General features: G+C 45.3%; 1 pseudogene; it reads left to right on the forward strand.

Annotated features, from left to right (window-relative positions):
- LOC102381791 overlaps positions 1-3,470 on the forward strand; it is a 15,599-nt pseudogene extending 12,129 nt beyond the window's left edge.
- The last annotated feature ends 4,704 nt before the right edge of the window (positions 3,471-8,174 follow it).

Raw genomic sequence — 8,174 nt, forward strand, 5'->3', positions numbered from 1 at the left:
TGCCTGGGCAAGTGTCGGGGGAGCTGTGTGAGTGATTGCAGGCACCCAGGAAAGCCTGGACAAGGCAAGAAACCCTGGTCTCTGGAGAAGCCACACTCCTGACATATTCTGTCCAGATGATGGCATTGCCATCCCTCTTGTGAGGCAGAGCGAGCACCGCTCCCCGGGGCTCCGCTGCAGCCACTGCACAGTGGGCTACTTTGCTGCAGGCAGAGGGATTTTGTGGAGACCTGGCTGACTAAGCATATATACATACCTGTTGTTATAAGTTGCCTGAGTGGTAAAGTTGATAACATAATTGCTTTTGTTAGATGATGAATATCATAATTGAGTTTATTGAAAACAGCTGAATAATGAGCTATCATTACTAGCTCAATAGCTCACACAAGTTAATAGCTATTGAGCTTGGACAGATAATAGCTATAATGGCTCAAGAATGAACAATAGTTCGTTATTTATGGGATGTCGAATTTGTCAGTCTCTCAGTTATTATTTGTCAATCTCCGAGTTGTTAATGTGAACAATAAATGATTGTAAATAGTTACTTAGTGTGTGGTCTTGTGCAGGGAGCACCACGGGAGAGCGCTCCAGTGAGTGGTGTTCCCAGCCTGTAGACAGAGTGGGAGTAGACCGAGACCTATTGGCACCCCAGGATGCCAAAAACTTGGACATGGCTGCGGGTAGTACTGCCACCAGGGTCACACAACATTGGTATAAAAGTGTGTGTGCATACATATACACACATACTCATACTTCTATATAGGTGTATGTGTCTGTACATGTGTGTATATATACACACATACATGTAGGTATGCACATGCAATACATCAAAATAACACGCGTACAAAATAATAGATATTTAAATATCATTAGATGTGTTTACATTCATATAATGTGACCTTGAAAACTAAATCGTGAGCTGTGTATATTAATGAAGGCATCCTCATGATATCAGGTTCCCCTACATCTGCTACACAATATAGATACACATGTATGCTTTATGATAGTGTTTGTGTGTGGGTGTTTACAGTGCATGCTTTTTTTTTCCACATGGAAAAAGATCCCTCGATGCTGGTTAGTAAGGTTTTCATCTACTCTTTCATTTTGCAATAAAGGCATGTTTTAAATGCGGGTCAAACTTTATTATATGCCAGCTGCTCACTGTAGCTCCTTTTTATACTCATTTTGCAGGGGAGGGGTGCAGGCTGGAAAAGATTTACAAGCAGCTGGGTTTATTAAGAAATATTTTACTTCTTGTTGAACTACCAAAGCAGGGGCTGAGTTTCCAAATGAACCCTGCAGTGAGTTCAGAACGGTGACTTGACAGATACGTTTATTGTTAAAACCTCAGCATCCGGTGATAAGGATATATCCGCTACATGGTGTGCGGATGTACATGAGATCAAGGGAAGAGCAGACAGGCTCTCGGCCCATCTTTGGGATCATAAATCACACACAAGTAATTGAATAACCACAGTGGTGGTGGTGGTGTGGGTACGGGGGGAGAGGGAGGCAGGCTAGGAAGTGAAATGATAACAGGCATTTACATAGCAAACAATGCAGGAAGAGACAAACAGGTTGTCTCCAAATCCACTGGACCTCCAATGCCTCAGTAGAAGCCCCACTGACATAAGTAATCTCCTGGTGATTAATTTTAATAGTTTTACAATGCACGTTTGTCTTCTTTTTAATATTGCAGGTTTCTGTTTAATGAAGCAGCTGAGAGGCATGAGTGTGGTGTCAGTGCTACTTCCTACAGTGCTGTCTGGTACGCTCACTGCGGCTCAGCACACTTGCCCCAAAAACTGCAGATGTGATGGTGTACTGTGAATCTCACACATTCAGAGATATCCCTCGGAATATTTCTGGAGGATCTCAAGGCTTATCGTTTATCACTGCGCTACAACAGCATCCAGAAGCTTAAATCAAATCAGTTTTGGGGCCTGAATCAGCACATCTGGCTTTATCTTGGCCATAATTACATCAGCTCCGTGGCTGAGGATGCGTTTCAGGGGATCCGAAGGCTGAAGGAACTAATTCTAAGCTCCAACAAAATTACTCATCTGCACAACAAAACATTTCACCTGTTCCCCAGTCTCCGCAACCTGGACCTTTCTTACATCAAACTGCAGGTGTTACGGTCGGAGCAGTTTAAGGGCCTTCGCAAACTCTTGATCTTGCGCTTGACGTCCAACTCGCTGAAAACGGGACCAGTCCAAGTTTTTCAGGATTGCCGGGACCTTGATTTTCTGGATTTGGGCTACAACCGTGTGCGGAGTCTGTCCCGCAATGCTTTTGCTGGCCTCCTGCAGTTAACAGAGCTCCATCTAGAGCACAACCAGTTTTCTAAAATCAGCTTGGCCCACTTTCAACACCTCTTCAACCTTCGATCCATTTATTTGCAGTGGAATAGGATCCAGCCTGTTAGCCCAGGGTTAACGTGGACTTGGAGCTCCTTGCACAACTTGCATTTATCGGGGAATGACATGACGGGAATAGAGCTCAGGACGTTCCGACGCCTGCACAACCTGCACAAGCTGAACCTGGATGCCAACAAACTCACCAGCGTCTCTCAGGAGACCATCAATACATGGCTTTCACTAATACACATCTCTCTGTCCAGAAATCTGTGGGAATGTACTCAAACCATTTGCCCTCTGTTTACTTGGCTTAAGGATTTCAAGGGGAATAAAGAAAGCACTATGATATGTGCGGGCCCTAAGCACATGCAGGGTGAGAAGGTGATCCATGCTGTGGAAACATATAATATCTGCACTGAAATCCAGGTGGCGGTTACTGAAAGATCATACCAGGCACCTAAAATGCCACAGAGGCTACTTATTATTCCCAAACCTACCTTTTTTAAACTGGAAAGTAATCGGCCAACCTCCGTTATGCCAAGTCCTTCTCTGGACCTGCCGGCACCTGGAGTGGAACCGGAGTATGAGCTTGTTTCCTTTCACAAAATCATTGCTGGGAGCGTGGCCCTCTTTCTTTCAGTGGCTATGATTCTGTTGGTTATCTACGTGTCGTGGAAGTGCTACCCAGCCAGCGTGAAACAACTCCAGCAGCACTCTCTTATGAAGAGGCGCAGAAAAAAGGCCACAGAGTCTGAAAGGCAAATGAACTCCCCTTTACAGGAGTATTAGAAACCAATTTATGCGTGTATCCATTAATGGATCTGGACCCTGTGCGTACACTATATGTGGCTCCAGGGAATGTGAGGTATGAGCCCTGAAACCATTTCAGCAGCTGGGAAGGAGAGGTACATTTTTGAAAATTTTGCGGCATCTCTAATCACTAGAAAGATTAATGAGCCTTTGTGCTTTTGGGTGTGCTCAGTGTGGAAGGTTATTTAATTAAATGACAACAGTCGGAGAAGTGCCGGTGGTTATTTTCAACAGTGCAGACTTGAAAGAGGTTCATCCAAGGATGAGATTAAGTTGGAATAAATAGCCATGTTAAATGCATCTAGAGCCTGCGTTTCCTTTTGCCGGGACCCATTTTACACCAGTTGCTTTACAGGCAGTGCCAGATTGACATGCTGAGGCCCTAAACTACGTCCATCTTAAGAGGCCGCATACAATGAAAATAATCCAATGTATGTATACTTTTGTCACATAAGGATGAAAATGTCCACATTTAGAGAGTCAGTTTCCCGTATCTCCTTTATCTCCTTTATTTACCAACTGCTTATTATAAAACTTGACATTGAGTCGGTTTTCTTTTTCTTATTTAGAGGCCCCTCATATTGTAAGGCCCTAAAGTGTAGTTTAAGTAGTTTAAGCCTAAATCTGGGACTGTTTATGGGAGTCACTAACAATGTGCACTGGTGTAACTGGGAGGGGATTAAGGCACCTGCTGGTCTAGGGAACACAGAGTACAATGCTTGGGGGGGAAATCTGTATAGTAGGGTCCGTATTACATCTGGTGGCTTCTCCAACCTATTTGACAGGGGTTAAAAAAGATGATGCCATTTCTTTTTTCCATATTCAGTCTGCAGTTCAGGGATATAATTAAGCACAATGAGACTTAAGCAGTGGCTTAACTCACTTGAGTGCTCTGCTGAATCAGGAAGGATGGGAGCTCTTGTTTACGGACTTGCCCGAACTTGGGTCCTAAAGGAGGGAAAAGTCAAAAGTAACATTTGCAAATGCCTGCTTTGGTGTGTTTTGCTGGAAAGTTTCAACTGAGAGACCAAGAGATGGCAGAAGGGGATGTAGCTCAGAGTTGCACCCTCTTACATGAGGTGTCGTTTTGGCTCTATAAGTGTAAGTAAAAAACTGGCAGTCATTGGGGAGCGTGTGTGTGTGTGTGTGTGTTAAGCATATACACGTGTATATGTTGAGCTGTAATTTTGTAATAATTAAGATATTAATAAATAATAAAGGATTGTACTTTAGATCCCCATGGCCCATTTATACATGGTAAGATGGATTTGTGTTACACCATTTCAACAAAGACTTCTTTGGGTAACTGACTTTCTGCTTATGTGACATTGTGCGTCTGCTGCTGTGGTGTTAAAGCCAGGTTAGACTTGGCTTTTCTTATCACTGTAAGCATCCCCGTGGGTGCTGCTGCTGGCTCTGCTGCAGGCGCTGCTGCCAGATCTCCTATCGGCGTTGCTCCCACCTTTACTGTTGCCTCTGCGGCTGACGTCTCCTCTGGCTTTCCAGCTGGCTCCGCTGCCAGTGCTACAGCCAGCTTCCCTGCCGGTTATGCTATCGGTGTTACAGCCGGCTTCCCTGCCGGCTCTGCTCTCGGTGTTACTGCCAACTATTGGAGCCTCTCCTGGCTCCGCCCCAGCTTTCCATGCTGCTGGGCGCGGCGGCTGATCCCCTCTGTGCGAAGACTCTCCCCTCAAGCCTCCACCCATCAGCCACCCCGCTGCATCGTCGGGGCAGCTTTTTATCTCTCCTGGGCGGCATCTCCCACCCACGCTGCTTGCCCGCAGCTGGATATATGCGCAGCTAATCACCCTCACCGGTGGTTTCGCCGCGTGCCTCTCCTCTGGCTCTTTGGGCTCTGCCAGAGGTAAGTGGAGCTCTCTTTTGGCCTGGGGCCCTCCTGCCACCCCAGCTCCCCTGGAACAGAGTCAAAATCCAGTATCTGAGTGGCATGACCACTAAGAGACACAGGAGATGCTATATGTCTGAAGTTATTTAAGGTTTGAAAATATTTCTAACTGGTGTGTGATCATGGCAATTGAATAAAAAGGTATGCGTTTTACCACGGGGTAGTAAACAAGGGGGTTTATATTGCATACTTTCTCCAGGCCTATAGTGATCTTAATCTGAGATTAACGATAACGAGACTTCAGGCCATGGTGATGCTGCTGTAAAGGTCATCTGCTGGGAAGACAACGTCTGAGCATCTGTTTATGACCGATTGCCTTGCAAAGAAAGATCGTTCAAGTAAGGTTTTAAGACCATTTGTACAAGTGCAAGATGGCCTTTATCAGTAGATGTTCAAGTTTTTCTTGTGGATTTAGAAAGCTGGGGTAGCTGAAGATTAGTGTGTTCACAAATGATACAAGTTCAGATGTAAGTAGCAAAGAGCACAATAAAGGAAATGTAATATAAAGGTATTTAATCAGAAATTGGCATTTAAATGGATTTTGATGCAATCTTAAGAAGGACAGGGAATCTGTATTATTAGCTAAATTACTAGTTGCAAGTCAGCACAGTTCCATTACCTGCATTAGTATGTCTGTGTACCTGAGCTGAGATCTCGCCCTGTAATCCCTACAAATTACATGTGTCACCTCCATCCTTGGAAAGGTCTTTGAAAAAATTATGAAGCATCATATTTGTGGGAGCCCAGCAGAAAAATCAATGCAGCAGGGAAAACAGCATGGATTTGTAGCAGGTAGATGATACCTGACCAATCTGGTTTCGTTTTATGACAGGGTCACAAAATGCTTAGACGCAGGAGTAGAGGTGGATGTCGTTTTCTTGCATTTTAGCAAGGCCTTTGATACGGTGTCTCATCCCATTCTCATAAATAAATGAAGAGGCTGTGACATAGATGTTTACATGGTTTGGTGGGTGCCAAATTGGCTTAGTGGTCACACCCAGAGAGTGGTAGTAGATGGGTCGCTATTGACCTAGAAAAATGTGGGCAGTGGGGTCCTGCAGGGTTCGGTCCTTGGACCTGTACTCTTCAATGTCTTCATCAGTGACTTGGATGTGGGCATGAAGTGTACTCTGTCTAAGTTTGTGGACAATACTAAATTGCGGGGTGAAGTGCACACTCCGGAGGGTAGGGAACGATTGCAGGCAGACCTGGACAGGTTGGACAAGTGGGCAGTACACAGTAGGATGCAGTACAGCAAGGACAAATGCAGAGTGCTGCACCTAGGGCGCAAGTATATCCAGCACATGTACAGGATAAGAAGTGACTCTCTCAGCAGCACAGCAGTGGAAAGGGATCTCGGAGTTGCAGTGGATCCAAGATGTACACGAGTCGTCAGTGTGATGAAATCACCAGGAAAGCTAACCGCACTTTATCATGCACCAGCAGATGCATGATGAATAGATCCAAGAAGGTGATACTTCCCCTCTATGCGGCATTGGTCACACCCCAGTAGGAGCACTGTGTCCAGTTTTGGGCAACACACTTTAAGAAGAATGTTGATAGACTCATGGGTCCAGAGGAGGCCGCTCGTATGGTTAGGGGATTACAGGAAAAGCCCTATGAGGAGAGACTCATGAGGGACCTGGACCTCTTCAGCCTCTGCAAGAGAAGGCTGGGAGGTGATCATGTGGCCGCCTACAAATTTATTAGGGGAACACAGCAAGGGATCGGAGATACTCTGTTCACCAGGGCGCCTCTTGGGTTAACAAGCAACAGTGGTCACAAACAGACAGAGCAGATTTAGGCTGGACATCAGGAAAAACTTCTTCACGGTAAGGGTGGCCAAAATTTGGAATGGGCTTCCAAGGGAGGTGGTGCTCTCCCCTGCCTTGGGGGCCTTTAAGACAAGGCTGGATAGGCATCTGTCTGGGGGCATCTGACCCAGCGCTCTTTCCTGCCCAAGCAGGGGGTCGAACTCGATTCTTTGAGGTCCTGCCTGACCCCAGCATCTAGGACTCTATGAATTTCATTGGTACATTGGAGAAGTGCAGATGTATGCATCTGTCCTGTAGTCTTAACTTTGGACAGGCACTTGGATAGAATTTAGCGGATTAGACTCCTTGGGGGGATTCTCCTCTCTCCCACCGCTCTGAACCTAGAGTAACTTTGCCAACATCAGTGCAGCTATTCTAGATTTGTACTAGGGGAAGAGTCTTGATTTTTCTTTCAACAGTTGAAGGGACCGACTGACTCCACATGGTCACAGGTCACACGTTTGCAGACACGTATGGTCAAGTTAATTTTATTTACTCAAACAGCCGCCTTCTCGGATCTCTCCATAAAACTCCCATCTCCCCGATGTCTACCGAAGGCATGAGCATGGCTGCCGGCTGGTGTTCTGTCACCTCTACTTTTCATGCTGAGGATTATTTCCCCTATTTCCCTCTGTTTGCTAGCGTGTTGTCTGTCAGTTGATATTTGACTGGTAAACTGTTGGGGGAAGGACCTGCCTTTCCATGACTGCTTGTACAACACCTAGCGCAGTGCGGCATTGATGTCTCCAGCCCCTACTGTAATGCAAATATTAAATAATAAATATTTGCGTCAGTGTGTCTGTTCATGTGAATAAAGTTAAGCCCGTGTATAAATATCTGCTGGATTGAGGCCACAGGTTGTCTATGCACCTGCTGGAAAGTTGACCCTGTATTTCCATGATGATTTAGTATACCTTGGCTATTAGTCGAGAAGACTAGAAAAAACATTAAAGCACCTGATCATTGAAGACTCAAGTAACATCCATAAACCCCTACTATCTTCAGCTTGGATTTAACATTTTTCATCCCTATAGCTACCAGGTTCAACTTGTAAAAGGACAGACATGCTCTGTACAGCACTTATCAATTGGAAAAGAATCTTCCTCCGTATCATCAGCAATAAAAAGTTTCATAACTGGGGAAAAGGGGAAGTGGAACATAACAGTATTAATAATTGATGCACTCAGACAGACATAGTCCGAGAGGACTCGTATTTGTGAGAGAGAGACATAAATCAGAGCCATCTTTAGCTGTCCCGACTGGCTCATTCATTGTTCCCATGCT

The sequence above is a fragment of the Alligator sinensis genome, unplaced genomic scaffold (assembly GCF_000455745.1).
Source record: "Alligator sinensis unplaced genomic scaffold, ASM45574v1 scaffold698_1, whole genome shotgun sequence".
Taxonomy (NCBI): domain Eukaryota; kingdom Metazoa; phylum Chordata; order Crocodylia; family Alligatoridae; genus Alligator; species Alligator sinensis.